The sequence below is a fragment of the Argopecten irradians genome, chromosome 12, assembly GCF_041381155.1.
Source record: "Argopecten irradians isolate NY chromosome 12, Ai_NY, whole genome shotgun sequence".
Lineage (NCBI taxonomy): Eukaryota > Metazoa > Mollusca > Bivalvia > Pectinida > Pectinidae > Argopecten > Argopecten irradians.
The window spans coordinates 4848994-4865498 of NC_091145.1; the positions used below are offsets into that span (position 1 = coordinate 4848994).

General features: G+C 35.2%; 1 protein-coding gene across 9 annotated transcripts in view; it reads left to right on the forward strand.

Moving 5' to 3' along the window:
• Positions 1-16505, forward strand: part of LOC138336277 (neuroglian-like) — a 127281-nt gene that overhangs the window by 67157 nt on the left and 43619 nt on the right. For 2 of the 9 annotated variants that reach the window (XM_069285692.1, XM_069285703.1), the window contains exon 1: positions 4979-5214. The exons of the other annotated variants lie outside the window; for them this stretch is intronic. The gene's annotated coding sequence lies outside the window, so the exon portion shown is untranslated. Of the gene's footprint in view, positions 1-4978; positions 5215-16505 lie in introns of those variants that run through there. 9 annotated transcript variants of the gene reach the window in all.

A 16505-nucleotide genomic window follows, 5' to 3' on the forward strand; every position in this document is an offset into this window, starting at 1 on the left:
TCCACTAAACGTATGATTATAAGCTTATAATTCTTATGTTCCCGCTCCAGTGTTGTTTTCACTTGTTAATTAAGATTTGCTGTTGTTGATTGTCTTACATTCAAACATGGCTATAATTCACGGGTTTAGTGAACGCAAAATTATCGAAAAATTACATACACCACAAATAATTCCACTGTAACAGTATGTAGCACTTATATTTATAATAACACAAACAAAGGAGTTGTATGCTGCTAAGACTTAATGATCACACTTTTAGAGATGTAATAAAAATTCTTCCACAAGGATTTTAAATATGTTCTTTTGAAGATCTTTATACTCAAAGACATGGCTGGTCCATGCACCACAAGTGCATGTAGATAAAACCCATGTGTTACGTCGACATTGAAGTGTGTCGATATCCCCCGATCAAGTCTTGTGTCGTAGCGACAGCCCCTTGGTAGATCTTTCCACAATCTTTCTCAATATATAAGTTACGTGAAAGATACATCACTGAGAACATAAAATGTTGAGAATGTAAGACTAGGGACCTGGCTCAGAAGCTCTTGACCGAGCTGTCACAAGCGTGGCAGTTTTGATCTGCTATGTTGCATAAGAGGAATGTCGGAACACAAGCCTGAGCCACATGTTGTGTTTTGTAATGTCGTAGGATCTAACGGGATTCTGTCTCCTAATACCAATAATGATGAAGATGTATTGTGTGGATAGCTTTTCATATGATTCAGCGAAAATGAATAACATAAAAGTTCCTCATATATAATGTCATAAGATGCAGAAAATATATTGCCCTATATCTTTCACAATATATTATTGTCACAAAAATTGTAAGAAATAAGTTACAAGCTATCTTTTACCGTAATGTGTTTAGCAGTTAGTTACTTAGTTTTCGTGATGGACACATTTCTGGAATATTATAATCGATGAATACAACTTCCTGCGGAAAAGATATACAAACTAATGCCTACAAATTTGACATATTCCTTTAAGTTCAGGTAGCTAAAATAGATGTATTTCAAGTTAAGCATCCCAGATATAAGAATTAATGAAGGCACCAACATTGCGTATAATAATTTTCAAAATCTCGAGGAAATACACTCAAAACAAAAAAGGCGACTTTGAATTTACTCACGTTTATAAAACTAAAGCCCCCAAACTAAGTCTCAAATTGGTCACTTGATTATCCTAATTAGAGAATTATTCTCCCATTAAGTTTGTATTGATTTTCAATACTGTTCGCTGTAACGCTTATTTGAGGGCAGTTTCATTTAGGGCAATTGCAAAAAGCTGTAAAGTATGACTTAAGTTATTACTGTGGATATGAATTCACGCTTTATGGGGTTTATTGCAGGATAAAACCGTTTTACAAAATTTGATCACTGTACCATGGAGTAGCACTTCAAAGACCAGCGCAAAAAAAAATTGGAAATAAAACTACCGCTAAAATTTACAGGGATTTAGGCATAAATTTGGTGGTTTTCTTTTTTTTGAGAGGTTTAGATATTATGATGGAAGGATAGGATGAAAAAAATAAAGTGAAAAAATGGAAAATGATATATAGTAACCTGTAGGATAGTATTTGAGTGGTGACAGACAGAAAAATAAAAGGTAAATATGGATGGATTAGAAGGGGGTTAGTTTTTTTAAGGCAGCTGAAGGAAGGAAGAAAGGAAGGAGGAATATAGAAAGGGATGGGTAGGGGATGTTTGTATGTTTTTGGAGGAAGGAGGAAATGAAAAATGCTTCCTTAAGCTCTGATCTAAGAGAGTATGTCCAAACAAACTACACAAACTGTTGCCTTTCATGAGGGCTGTTACGGTAAAACTTTGTCCTTTTCCATGGCATGCAGTTTCGGAAAAAGAAAAGTTTTGATAATGTGGGTTTTATTAAGGAATGCTTTTTTTCTGAAATCACCAGAAATGGCTTCCAGATTTCACGTGTTTTACATAGATTCTCAGATTCTTTAATAATTTAGTTTTTAATGGCCCCCAATTGATGGAATGCATATGCTCAAGTCAAGTACCTCACTATCAAAAAATTATTAAAAAAACACCTTGGGTAATATTGTGTGAAAGACTGATAAATTTACTTCTGAGGGAAAAGAGTTAAAAGGCTATAAATCTCCGTAGTTACAAATGAATTTTTACATCTACCCGGCTAATCTATTTCTAATTCAGGTGATAGATGTTATTCAATGTGTTTCACATTTCGTTTTGACATGGGACTGATAAAGTCGATCAGTTCGTGAAACAGTTCCGCATTAATATAAGTATATTCGTTATTTTTTTACATCTACGACCCGTAATTGAAAAACGAAATAAATAATAATCTTTTACATTAATAAATCAATAAGATTATGATTATCATTATTATGTTTTCATGTTACAACATTGCATCGAAGCGTGGGTATGATATATAGTAACCTGTAGGATAGTATTTGAGTGGTGACAGAGAGAAAAATAAAAGGTAAATATGGATGGATTAGAAGGGGGTTAGTTTTAAGGCAGTGGAAGGAAGGAAGAAAGGAAGGAGGAATATAGAAAGGGATGGGTAGGGGATGTTTGTATGTTTTTGGAGGAAGGAAATGAAAATGCTTCCTTAAGCTCTGATCTAAGAAGTATGTCCAAACAAACTACACAAACTGTTGCCTTTCATGAGGGCTGTTACCGTAAACTTTGTCCTTTTCCATGGCATGCAGTTTCGGAAAAGAAAAGTTTTGATAATGTGGGTTTTATTAAGGAATGCTTTTTTTCTGAAATCACCAGAAATGGCTTCCAGATTTCACCTGTTTTACATAGATTCTCAGATTCTTTAATAATTTAGTTTTTAATGGCCCCCAATTGATGGCATGCATATGCTCAAAGTATACCTGTCAACCCTATATACATGAATGGATTAGCCCAGATTGTAAATATTGTGGACTGAACCATTTACTTCTGAGGGGAGAGAGGCAGGATAAAAACTCCGGAAGAAAACAACTAATGATTGGTCTAAACACCGGCCTAATCTAACGCAGGTGTAGGGGTGTGTAATTTTTGTGTAACATTGTCATATAAAAGACTGATAAAGTCGATCCTCGTGAAACAGTTCCTCCTACTGGCATTAAATCAGTATAAGAAATGTGCTTTTTACATCTACCGAGTACTTTAAAATATGTTGGTTATTAATAAATGTGATAGATATATTCATAATGTGTTTCAATGTTAAGAAATTATAGGTAGAGCTTTCGTAAAAACTTAAGGCCGCATTTGATATTGAAAGTCCTCGATGAATAAAAAAATCTCACAAGGAAACAGATAAATGAATATGTGTGGACAGGGATTGTGTAATGTATTTCAAATTAACCTGCTTCGATATATCCTAATTCAGTTTAAGGTTGTTCCACTTTATATAAAAGAGGATAATAATTTCAAAAAAATCTTTTAATTAAATTCAAGACTTTGTTTAAGTTCTTTGATATGTTTGAACATCAATGTTAGACATGAAAGCATGAGACGACCTATTATTAATAACCAATTGCATTATTGCATTATAGGGGCTTAAAAATTGACTGACAGCTAATACGAAATTATTGGTCTATACCGTTTTATGTAGTTTTGGAGTGGGCAATTTAAATTGAGACATCAAAAAGGGTGAGGGTGCTTAATTCTACGGCCATGACTGAAGCTATATGGTGTTGGCTTTCATACTGGAATCTTTGAGAGCTGCTTTCAGTTTAGATAAATGTTGTAAGATATATGATTATCAGTAAACTACTGATGTCCATATTATACTAGAACCTAAAGGACTGTGTGTGGATCTGATGGCCAAGGACACAATCAAAAGGTCATCATCATTATGTCATGTGACATGCCTCATTAAGGCCAGCAACCTGGGGTGGCACTATTTAGTACTGTCTATGATTTTGTCATTAGGTGACATCACCACAAACTGGACAGTGGTCAATGTGTGTCCAGTCTGACAGACCCATTATGGTGTCCAGTTGGTCCAGACCCTAATTAGGCCTGTCAGAACATAATTATATTTGAATCTGGATGATAGGGTTCAGAATTTTTTAGTTTGGCTGGTGCTCTTTCAGATTCTCTCTAGTTTCAGTTTCTTAATTATGATAATATCATTTAGAATAAATCATTCTGGCTATAAGGATACCACATTTTACAAAAGCTTGACCAGTTAAGGTGGCCTGACATATTACCACTACAGCCCTCCACCATTGGGATGTGAGTTCAAAACCAACATGGAGCAGTGGAAATGTACTTACCTTAGGTCAGTGTTTTTTCTCTGGATACTCTGGTTAATTCTTGTACGCTTTTTAACCATGTTACAAATGCATTACAAATGCATAATATCTGTACACAGATAAAAAGAAACTGTCTATATACATGTACAGTATACTAACCTGTCTATAAAGACCAGCTTTTAATTTTCAAGTACAACAAAATTCAGAAGTGAAAAAAGCATCTACACAAAGGTTGCTTGTAAATAAAAAGCATCTCTCTCCCTTGAGTAGATAAGGCTTGATGATCTGTAATAAAAAAAAATTTTTAAACCCACGTCTGAATGTTTTGAGAAATCATTTCATATCTTGAATTATTCATGTGTCCGAAAAATAATAGTAATGTATTGATCATATTCATAATGTTTTACAAAAAAAATGCATGAGATGTTTTGAGCTGATGATAACATTTCCAGATGAAAAAAAATCATCTATTGATCATTTTTCACACACATGTACACATATAAAGTATAGAGTCTGTTTTTTCATACATAAATGTAAAAGCACCAAGTTTTTTTTATCATACATAAATACATTGTTAAAGCATCAAGTTTTTTTATCATACATAAATACATGTAAAAGCACTGACAATAACAATAGCTCCAGCATCCCTCGACATCATAGAGACTGTCAATAGGTTAGTTAGCACCAGTTGCCTCAGCTCACATAATGTAATGCTGGGCATGCTCAGTAAGCATCTGTGTGTAGATGATTCGGAGGCTGGAGGACCAGTAACATACACTGCAGTCCACTGGCACCTGAGCCTGTATACAGCTGGATATATAGTAGAAAATCAGCACATTCTGTGACAGTGACTATCTGGGGAATCTTTTATTTAAAAAAGTGTGGAATTTTAAAACTGGATTTATTTGTAGGATTTATTATTTTTGCTGTTTGATTTTCTGGCCGCGTTCATCATCTTGGATATTCATGTTTGACAGGTAGGTATTGTATGCGCTATAGTATTTTGTGAGTATTTCTTACAGGTTTTGGCTCTGAAGTGTCCAGATATTGACATATGATGGTGTCGTCTGCTCAGGCTAATTTAAGACTCCGTCATGACTCACGGATAATCAACATTAATATTATACCTAGCAAGAAACATGTGTTGGTGTAATGATACAGCCATTCTTCTCCGTATATATATTGATTTTTGGTAGATATTGATATTTATCCTTTCATTAAAAGCCGATGTTGTGTGGTGCTGATGTGTGACACCTGTATCTCACTTCAACAGTCGGCCATTAATCAATACAAACATATTCTCCTGCTACCATAAAACATCCACAATAGATCTACTGATAATTGCATGATAATTTATCAAATTTCACACCCACGATCGAACATCTATACACTGACAGAACTTTGTCATTATTGAGGTTAATCTGAGTTTTGAGTTGAACACTGGGAATGGTTAATACATTATTGCTTGCATTATAAATGCTTGCTAGCAGAAAGAAAAGGAAGCGTGGTTTAGTGTTGTACTCATTACCGGTCGGGATGATCAATGGACGAGTGGAATGGAGCATGTGCGCGCGTTTGACGTGTGTTTGTTGGTTTGTTTTTTCCCTACAGGTTCTCAATGAGTAATGGTATGACGGGAGAATAGAATATTGATCGGAGACACAGTCTCCGCTGCTCCGGAGTCGGAAGAACCTGACTCAGGATTCTGGGGAGTGTTTTAGCACTGCAGCAATGTGTAGCTGTGACTCTCACAGAGCTGAATGTATGAGTAATACCACCCAACAATTGTCTAACGTCGGACATATCTACCATACCGAGGGGACAAACAAGGGAGGCTACTCTATATCCTCAATATTTCTACTGGGATTGTAATAATGGGAAATTGTAAAATAAAAAAAATGTCAGAATTTAAGGTAGCTCATAAACCACAAGTATGTTGCACTTTTAAGCTATTTGGTGAAGGATTGTTAACATTAAAAGAACAAATCCTAGCATATGGTATTGTGAGCGAGTGCAGAACACCTTGTGGTGGGGTTTAATCGTAACTTACAACTTAACAATGTCATTAGGACGTCGAGTTTCAAACCTCATAGATTCTATTTATCATTAAAAATTCATGAAACGATGTGAGATCAGCATTCACAAGATAATGTAGGGAGATTGATGCCTGAATCTTGTTAAATACCGAGAGGCTAATTGTTATGTGTATGTGGGTTTTAAGGGGGGTGACCAGGTGGAGTAGCTGTAGGTGAGAATAGGAGGTGGGCGGATTCTGTACAAATTTTCACATGTTTGAAGGTGTGTACTTACCTCAGGTTGAAAAGATTTTCTTTTTCTGAAAATCTATGGACTAACTTGTACAATATTGTAATTGACATTGTTACCATAATGGAACATACACAGCTAATCAGAATTTCAGGTGAATTTCATGTCAAGATTTCTTGACCCGAGATTCAGGTTAGGAAATATTGGTTGTGTATGCAGGAAGCACTATGTTGTATTCGAAATTTGATCTCCATATTTTTACACTTTTTTTCTCCAAATTTTGGATTGATATTGATAATTTTCTCATCAGCAGGAGAAATTTCCTCCGTCTTTCTGTCGTCTGAGAACTGCATGTGAATGTGTGAAACTTTGCAATATTTGGTATAACAGATAAAATATGTCTTCATTTTATGTAAGATGTAGATAACAAACTTCACCTTTGTGTAGCGAGAGGATTAATTTAAAAGCATATTATCGCAGAGTTATGACTAAAACATGGTTTTAAATTGGATGAGCAGAAACAGAAGCATTTCAAACATTTATCAGAATATGATCTGACAGTTGGTTTCGTAGTTAATATCAGGGCTAGACCTTTTCAGATCCATGTTTAATGACTTAGCAAGACAACTGTTTCCTTTATAAGGCTGTTTGATATAAAGGGCCAGGGGTTCGACTTGAAGGGTTTTAGGGCCTGGAACTCAAGTGGAGGGCGGGGTTAGAACAGCTACTCCTTGGAGGTGATGTTGTGTGATAAACTTTAAACCTAGTTGTCACGGTGACCGCAGTAACTGATAAAATATCACCGTTTTTTGTGTCTGGAGTCAGGGAATCCGTTCTCATATGTCAAATATATCTTTTAACATTGCCCTATCATTTCCTATTCAGTTTTATGAGAGAATTTACAATGTTTTATCTATTTTTTGGGCGCATATTTTGGTGATTGTTTCGGCCATCTGTCAGATATCAACATATACTACACCTATCCTTTTCCTGTTTCTCCCAACAAAATGATATCTAAATCACACGTTTTTATTGTAGATATATACGTTGGGTATATTTCTGTAACGTCAAATGCTTTTACTTCATGTCATGAACTGAAATAAAATAAAGTTTTTACATTAAAATAAGTACAGTATGTTTGATGGATGAGATGTCATCGTACAAGATTTATGGTACTTTTACTAGAAGCTCAGGTCACTTTTTTGGCTTCAGAGTCTGGTGATTTGTAAACTGTGAATTATATTTAACACTTTCCCATTATCAAGGCTCTTGAAATCTTTCCAACAAGTTTTCATCCATTAAGAAAAATATTTCTCTGTTAAACTTTAATGTTCTTCAACGAACATCCTTGAATTCCACTTTATTTTTCTTTTAATAGTTGTTAATTGCTGTTGTTTTATGACCTTGAAATAGCCAGTCAAGAAGGTGGAGTATCAGAAGAAAAATCACCACCAACTGTCATTATCTGACAACTGCCCCCTGCCCCATGTTGGTTTTGAACTCCCTTTAACCCAGATGGGAAGGGGGCTTGTGGGGGGCTGGGGTTCCTTTAATATAAAATTCAATCAATACATATGGCATGAAATTAGATTTGCCAGTTTTCAATCTAATCATGCTATATCGATAATTCAATGTTTAAGAAATTTTACAATGTAAACGGATTGTCATTGAAATTCTGAGGAGTGTATACAATTTTATAATGAATTAATTATATCATAAATGCAGTTAAAACATCATAATTACACCTTAAATACAAGCCGTGAAGAGTATATGTATTCCGTACATGTTTTTCAAAATATTGTAATGTGCATTTAATTTTTTTTTTTTTTTGTGTAATATATTCCTTTGCCCTTGTTAATTGTTTAGACTATGTTCTAGTTGGGAGAGCTGTCATTAAAAATATCATTGATTATGTGTATTGTATGGTAAATTGTGAGCCATATGTTGTGTTCGATTACAGAATGCAAACAAAGGAAATGCAGTTCAGCATTGTCGTTCTCAGTTTAATTGTCGTATCTACAATATTGATCGGAACCATTGATAACTTATTTAAAATAGAGGACATTTTCTGGGTGACACAGGCTGATAATGAATTAGAAATTGACTGCGGACAATGGCATCCGACAAATGTGTCATATGATCATCAAATGCGTCCTCGGGGATTGCCGACCATATTGCCCGCCGAATAGTTGAGGACAAAACCGATTATTTGATGCGACTATTTGGTCCCAATTATGTGGTCTAATTTTGCATACCATGCACGAAATTGGAATATCCGGTGGAGGTTTTTAGCATCAGATTTATAATTTTTTTCTGAGAGAACCAAATAACTTTATATGGTAATGGGTTATTGGTTTAAAGTGCAATATTAAACATGGCTGAAAACATCTACCACTGATGTAATAAATTAGGCCATATCTATTAGATAATGAGCCAAAGATTACCAGTAATTTAATTGTAACTCCTCATTAATGCTGGCCACAATATACATCTCTGCTAAAGAGGTCATTTCTCTTCAGCTTCATCAGTTGAGTATTTGGGCTGGTAATCCAGAGGTCCCAAGTTCGATTCCTAGCGGAGGCAGTGATTCTGTTTTTGTAGAATCATGCACAGTCTATTAATTTTTTTATACCAAACACATCAAAAACCAAAAATGAAAATTTTAGCAAGACATTATAAGTACTCCAAAGGGCAAAATCAAAAGGAAATCATGCATGGCACTTAAAACCAATTTTGTTCAAAGAGCTCTTGAGTTTATTAATTATTTGTGTGACCTTGCAAGGACGACAGCATGACAAGGTCTACCAAACGTTTGAATGGTTCTACAGATGGTCTTTTGTGTCATCTTATTCCATATTTTATAAAACAGGAATTATTTGGGATGATACACAGTCTAAACATTTTTGGTTTGATTTTTGAACTGCTGCATTGAAGTCTTGATGCATGAATCCTCAGAGTTGAAAAAAGGGTGCAACAATCAAAGTGTTAAAGCATTAAAATCTTGGACATGAATTATGCAGAATTTGTGCGGCTTTTTGTTTAGTTCTGATGCTCTAGTCAACTCACAGTTGTACAAAATGCACTATAAAATTAGCAGTCTCATTACATATTCATATGATGTGAACTCAAGTTAACAGTAAATTTACTTTGTGACGGCATTATGTGATGTTTTCAAACAGGAAATTAGATAATAAAAATCTGTTTGATCGTCAGCATCACTTCATGATCGTTCTTGCGCGACCGCTGGTTGAACCATTCACCCGACCCGCCCTTATGTTGGTAGAAGACTCGCTCAACTATGACGGTATTGCACTGCCTAATTGGATTCCATTTATCCCAGACACCGGAATCAAAAATTTAGATTTGATTAAAAAATACAGTTATCATTTTTTATTGAATGTTTTTTTTTAAAAGTGCTTCACCAGTGATGTCATCTTAATGTCAAACTGTTGTCAGAATAATAAATCCTGCTAAATATCTGACAATATCTCCCCATATCTGTAGCTCTGATCAGAATAGTAAAAAAGTGACTTAATCATTATGTCATAATTAATTGTGTTTAATGGGATATCCCTGCAGAACACCAAAAACACTTTTAAAATTTAAGATTGCAGAAATTTTGAAGCTCATATGTTTCCAGCATTTGGAAATCAGTATACTTAAATAATGCATTTGTTAACAAAAATTGCATGATTCTTTTGTTTATTTTGTTTACTCTCTAAATTTTGACCTGAAATTTTAATGCTGATCATAGCCAACTGATTATATTGGACAGGTGGAGGATGTCAAATATTTTACACGGAATCAATAAAGGAATAAATATTTCAGAGATCGTAATGATGTAATTATTATCGTTTCTATAACAGGTTTCAATCCCATAAGGTCTTGTCATCATTGTATGACATGCCAGAAATAGAACAGCAAATCTTACATTTTTCGTACCACATCACAGAAACAGGATGGTCGAATCTTGGCTTCTTTGTACAGCATGACATTTAAAGTACGGTCATTATTGTCGTCTTTGAATGACTTGACATAAATAGAAACCGCCAATCTTGTCATCCTTAATTGTACTACGTAACATAAATAGGACGCCCAATTTTGGCGTCCCTGCCACCACATATACTTCAGAGAATTAACCTACAATTGTGTAGCTGAAATATTTGCCACTAGGTGGAGCTAAGGTCAGTCAGTCCGTATGATAAACCATTTTTGGTTTAGACTAATCAATTATGCCAAAAATACATTTAGAACAAAAGTAATTAGGATGAGATAGAGAATGGAGGCTTCACTAGGTCAGTAGTGCCAACGAACTTTGGCACATGCTCAAGAGGAGAAGGAAGCTCTCCATATAACGTAATAACAAATTAAATATTAACAATACTCGGATACAGGCAAATCTGACCCAGTGTCTATGGATGGATTTCACTTTGTCTTTGTCAGGCTGAACTCTGTGAACCCCAGTTTGGGATGGATTTGACCTTTGTCTTGGTGAACGATTTGAACCTGTAAGGATATATATGACCATGTGGTGAACTTTTTTTACCTGTACGCAGTGACATTAAAAATAAATTTAAGGTTGAAATTTCCAACATTCTGAAGTTTTTCATAATGGGTACCCGTATATTGTATCGGCAGAGGGATCAGTGGTCACCATAGGCCTTCAGTTTAGTCTATAATTGAACATTGTCTCCATTATTCAGACCTTTTTATATTGGAGTTGACCTTCATAAGGTGACCTTTTGATCTATTATAAGGTCAAATTTGACCTTGACCTCTGCTGTGACCTTCAATAGCACTTAAATCTGATCTTGGGTATGTGATCCAGATTTCATATGAAGGCGAGAGCATTTATAATGTTTTAACAGCACTTCTTAGCTATATTTTATAGTGATTTTTTTATGACCTCACATCTTAATTCCGTGTTAACCTACATTTTATAGAACCCAACAATGAAATCCTTGCTGCCCAGAGAAATGTAATGCTTTGACATTTACCAATATTGATTACCATTGATCAGGCTCCAGCCTACTTCCAGGAATATTCCGTTCTAGACACACAGCTATACACAATATCGATCTCATCATAGCACAAACTAGTTTGTTGTTTTTTCCACAGTTTTCTGGGATGTCGCCCATATAAATCATCTGTCAGCATTTAGCTAGCATATTCTGCTTCTTTTTGAGGATGTTGATTTGTTGCTTTAACATGATGAGAAATTTTTAAAAACCTCCTGAGATTTAATCTAGTCTTTTAATTTTTTACAACCATTGATGTACTGTATGTTTGAGAGATTGAGATTAAAATCTGCCAATATGATTAATTTGTATACATAAGGATGCATTACTTCCTGGAACCACTGTCAGTGCAGCAGCCTGGTGGCACCAAGTTTTACTGACGTAACATTTCATGTAGGGATACAACTCAATATTGCTTCTAATACTGTCCCCAGATCATCATCATCATTGTCATCATCATCATTCTCTCCTTCTCTCTCTCTCCTCATCTCATCATCTCATTGCCTATCATCATTGTTCATCACATTCATCATCATCATCATCATCATCATCCCTCTCATCATCTCATCATCATTGTCATCATCATCATCATCATTGTCATCATCATCATCATCATTGTCATTATTATCATCCATCATCATTGTCATCATCATCATCATCATCATTATTATCATCATCACTATCGTCGTCATCATCATCATCATCATCATCATCAACATCATCATCATTGTCATTATTATCATTATTCTCCTCCTCTCCTCTCCTCCTCAATTCATCATCATCATTTTCTCTTCTCATCATCATTGTCATCATCATAATTATCTTCCTCCTCTCCTCTCCTCATCTAATCATCATCATCTCCACCTCCTCCTCTCATCATCATCATCATCATCATCTCATCATCATCATCCTCCTACTCATCATATCATTATCGTCGTCATCATCATCATTATCGTCATCATCATTGTTATCGTCGTTATCATCATCCTATCATCATCGTCGCCATCTATCTCCTCCATTATGGAGAATTTGCAATTAACTAAATGTGAATTATTTTTATTTAGGTTTATTGAATATTTTATAACAGGACTCAATCAGTTTCAAAGGCAGGAGTTATCCTATCGGAGAACACGAATGGACTTGTCAGGGAACTTAATTCTTGCCTTTTACTTAAGTATTGTTTCTATATTGACGAAGTTTCATGTTCGTCATGGTTGCTATGACAACGTTATCAGCAGACATGACAATGGCCGTATGTTTTTGTTCCAAGAGGATAATATTTCTTTGCTTTTCACTTGAGGCTTGGGTTACAGAACCAGTCAATATATTGTGTTTTTTTTCTCAGATAAGTAGAGTTGGCAATTGTCTAGGACCTTTAGCTCACGGTTTTAACCTTCTGGGCTGATAATCTAAAAGGATGTCTAGATGTGTCTTCACGTGTTAATTGAGAAGAAGGATCATGTCGTTTATATTGAAAGGAGAATCATGTTTCAAGGAACAATTTTATGTCGCAATTGCTCACTTTGGATCTGGCAATAATCCCACCCATCCCTATTTCATCACTTAAATACACAAAAGCTGCTTCAGCAAAAAAAAGTCTTCCTTAACATATTGTTTTGAAAAATATATTCATCAGCTTACATGTTCTTGTGTAATAACATATTAAAAATTTTAATGTTTAAATAATCTTCTTAATTTGATTTGAACATTTTGCATTTGGTATTACGCCCTGAGCCCAGTTTCAAATTCTCCATTGGAAAGCATTACAAAAATTAAGAAAAAATCTTAGTTACGGATCTTTCCTTAACTTCTGTAATGCTTTCCTATGGAGATTTCTAAGTCGTGGAATTCCTTAAAGTTAAGAAATGCTCATGAAATTGGGCTCTGGTTTGTAGTGGTGTGCGGGATTGACAGAAAAAAACATGCAATTCTTATTATACAAAAATAATACCAAAATATCATGATATGTATCATAATACACTTATGATGTATCGTGATATATCGCGATACAAAATTTTTCGCGATACCCATCCCTACTGGTTTGGACAGGCAATGATGAAATTACTTGGCACTGTTTGATGGCGACAAAGGTCTTGCTAAAATCTTCAGTTAAAAAGGAGCTCTCCTTATCTTATCCAATGCTTTTCTATGCAGATTTCTAAATTAAGGAATTCCTTAAATTAAGGAATGTTCAGGAAATTGGGCCCTGGTTTGGACAGGCTATGATAAAATTGCTCGCCACCGTTTGTTGGCGACAGAGGTCTAGCTATGAATCTACGGCCTGTATCACTCGAGTATGTGTTGGTCTCATAGGGAATGACTTCTCTGCCAGATACTTCAATTTCCAATCATTTTCCTTTTCCAATGAGCATGTTGTTCCAGGAAAGTAATTGTTGTTTCAGGAAGTACTTGTCCAAATCAATAACATTAGTTCTACTGTACAAACTTGTTTGCTGGGCTAGATCTGTGGCAACTGGTGTTTTACTGTGCGAAGTTTTATGTGAGTGGACTAGAATAATTGTACTAATGGCAAAAAATATATATATATTCACATCTATAGAAAAAAATATTGTAACACATGCCAGGCAAGATTCTGCCATTGATACTTTTAAACTTGGAAAATTTATTTATATTGATCTTTGGAGAATAACCTTTGGCCAGTAGACTATGTCCAGCTGTATATAGAATGTATTGAGCGAATATAAGAATATTTACCACAGTGTTGTGATGTGAACTTGAGTGATTTGAGAACATTTACCGTACCGATACAGACTGGTATAGTACAGATGACCATATTAGGACTGGAGTAGACATGAAATGTAATTAGTGCTATACTCTCAACGCCACTTAACATGAATAAAATAAGATACACTTAGAACCTAGTATAGAAGTGACAGAGAACTGCATCTGTTGTTGACAGGGTCAAGGTTATATCTGGTCTGTTGATGGCAGGGTCAAGGTCATATCTGGTCTGTTTTTGACAGGGTCAAAGTCATATTTGATCTGTTGACAGGGTCAAGGTCATCTGGTCTGTTTTTGACAAGGTCAATGTCATATTTGGTATGTTGTTGACAGGGTGAAGGTCATATCTGATCTGTTATTGACAGGTTCAAGGTCATATCTGGTCTGTTGTTTACAGGGTCAGGGCCATATCTGGTCTGTTGATGACAGGATCAAGGTCATTTTAGATCTAATGGTGACAGGGTCAAGGTTATATCTGATCTGTTGTTGACAGGGTCAAGGCCATATCTGGTCTGTTAATGACAGGATCAAGGTCATTTTAGATCTAATGGTGACAGGGTCAAGGTCATATCTGATCTGTTGACAGGGTCAAGGTCATATCTGGTCTGTTGATGACAGGATCAAGGTCATTTTAGATCTAATGTTGGCAGAGTAGAAGACATATTGGCTCTAGGTTAAAGGTCATTTCGTGTCTATTGCTGAAAGGGTCAAGGTCACAATACACCTTGAATGCTAGTCTTGGACCAACCGATTTTGTGAAAACAAACAACAGTGACATTATCAAAGGTTTTTGTTTTGGTGTTTGTCATTCAGTTCACTAATTAGTGATGGGAAAAAAACCCAGAAAATACCACCGAAGCTATTGATGAGAGGTTATTGGCCACTGACTATATAAGTGGGACCAGTTTAATGAGAATGACATTTATAGACCATTATGTTAACTGATGGTGAGTCTCCCACATCAGGTCATTACTGACCGCCATAAAACTGGTCAGTCTACCACAGCGGGTTCAGTGTCCTAATAAAACAATGATGGCCATTAGGGGGATGAATGTTGACCAAGACAATTATTGTCTGTTACAATGACACTATATCATCACTTTCACCCCTGAAATTCTATAATGGGCCTTTCCAGTTTTAGTTTTAGAAGAGTCAAAATGTGTCTTTAGGGATGAATGCGGTAATTCACCTTGTTTTACTGGTAAAATGTTATTGACTTAGAAAATTTAATGAACATCTCATAGAAATTAAAAAACTTTGAAGATTGAATGTTGGAAAATTATAAAATAGTTTTGATCTGTGATCTCATTGTGGCCTATAGGAGACAGAATAAATGAAACAAAAGCACTTATATCTTGCAGAATAAGCAAAATTAAAGTTTGATAAATTTTGTCAGTTCATAGAGTGCTAAATACATATCATTTAGAGTAATGTGAAAACTCATTCATTATCAAAATAATTAAAAGCAGATGAATGTTCTGCAAACCAAAAAAAAACCCAGAAGATTGTTAATGATATCAGTGAGGGTACCCAATGCATGACTTGAGATATAAACGAGAGATATATTTAGAAGGTGTCAGGCTCCCTAGCCATGAACCATTAAACATATTAGCCCACACCTAAACCTGATTCCAATAAGACTAGATTATAGTCTGTACATCTCTTTATGAATGGCCGCTGTGTCATCAGGCCAAAACGTTCGGCTTACATTAGCACCCACAATGATACGTTCTATACACTATCTGGTAATTCCAACCGAACTCTAGGCTACACATGTCATATTGTAAGGAACAGACCCTTGTTTACAACTCTTAATCATGGATTAAGACTTTTTCCAGATCACGTCCCCGAAGTCTCTCGTTTCGATAACAGATAATACCCAACAAGAAATCTTTTGAGATGTTTTTTATAGTGTTACATAATACGTTCTGTCTATGACTGTTGTATTGTTTGGTGTTATGTTCGTAATTGTACCTAGCTAACGAATACTTAACCATCTGCTGCTGTAATCAGTGTCTCTACGAGAACCAGTAGTTGTATTTTGTAGCGTAATTTGCGATCCTTTGATGGTACGACCTTTAACCCATGTAAATGTGAAACATGAAAAAAATATCTTTAGTTATCTCCCCTACCTGGCAATTAACCAATTAAAATATTTACCTAGAATTCCTAATTTTCATGGCGGTAAAATGCATTACAGACATTTTTTGACTTTTTAAAAAGTAGTTAACTTGACGGAACCC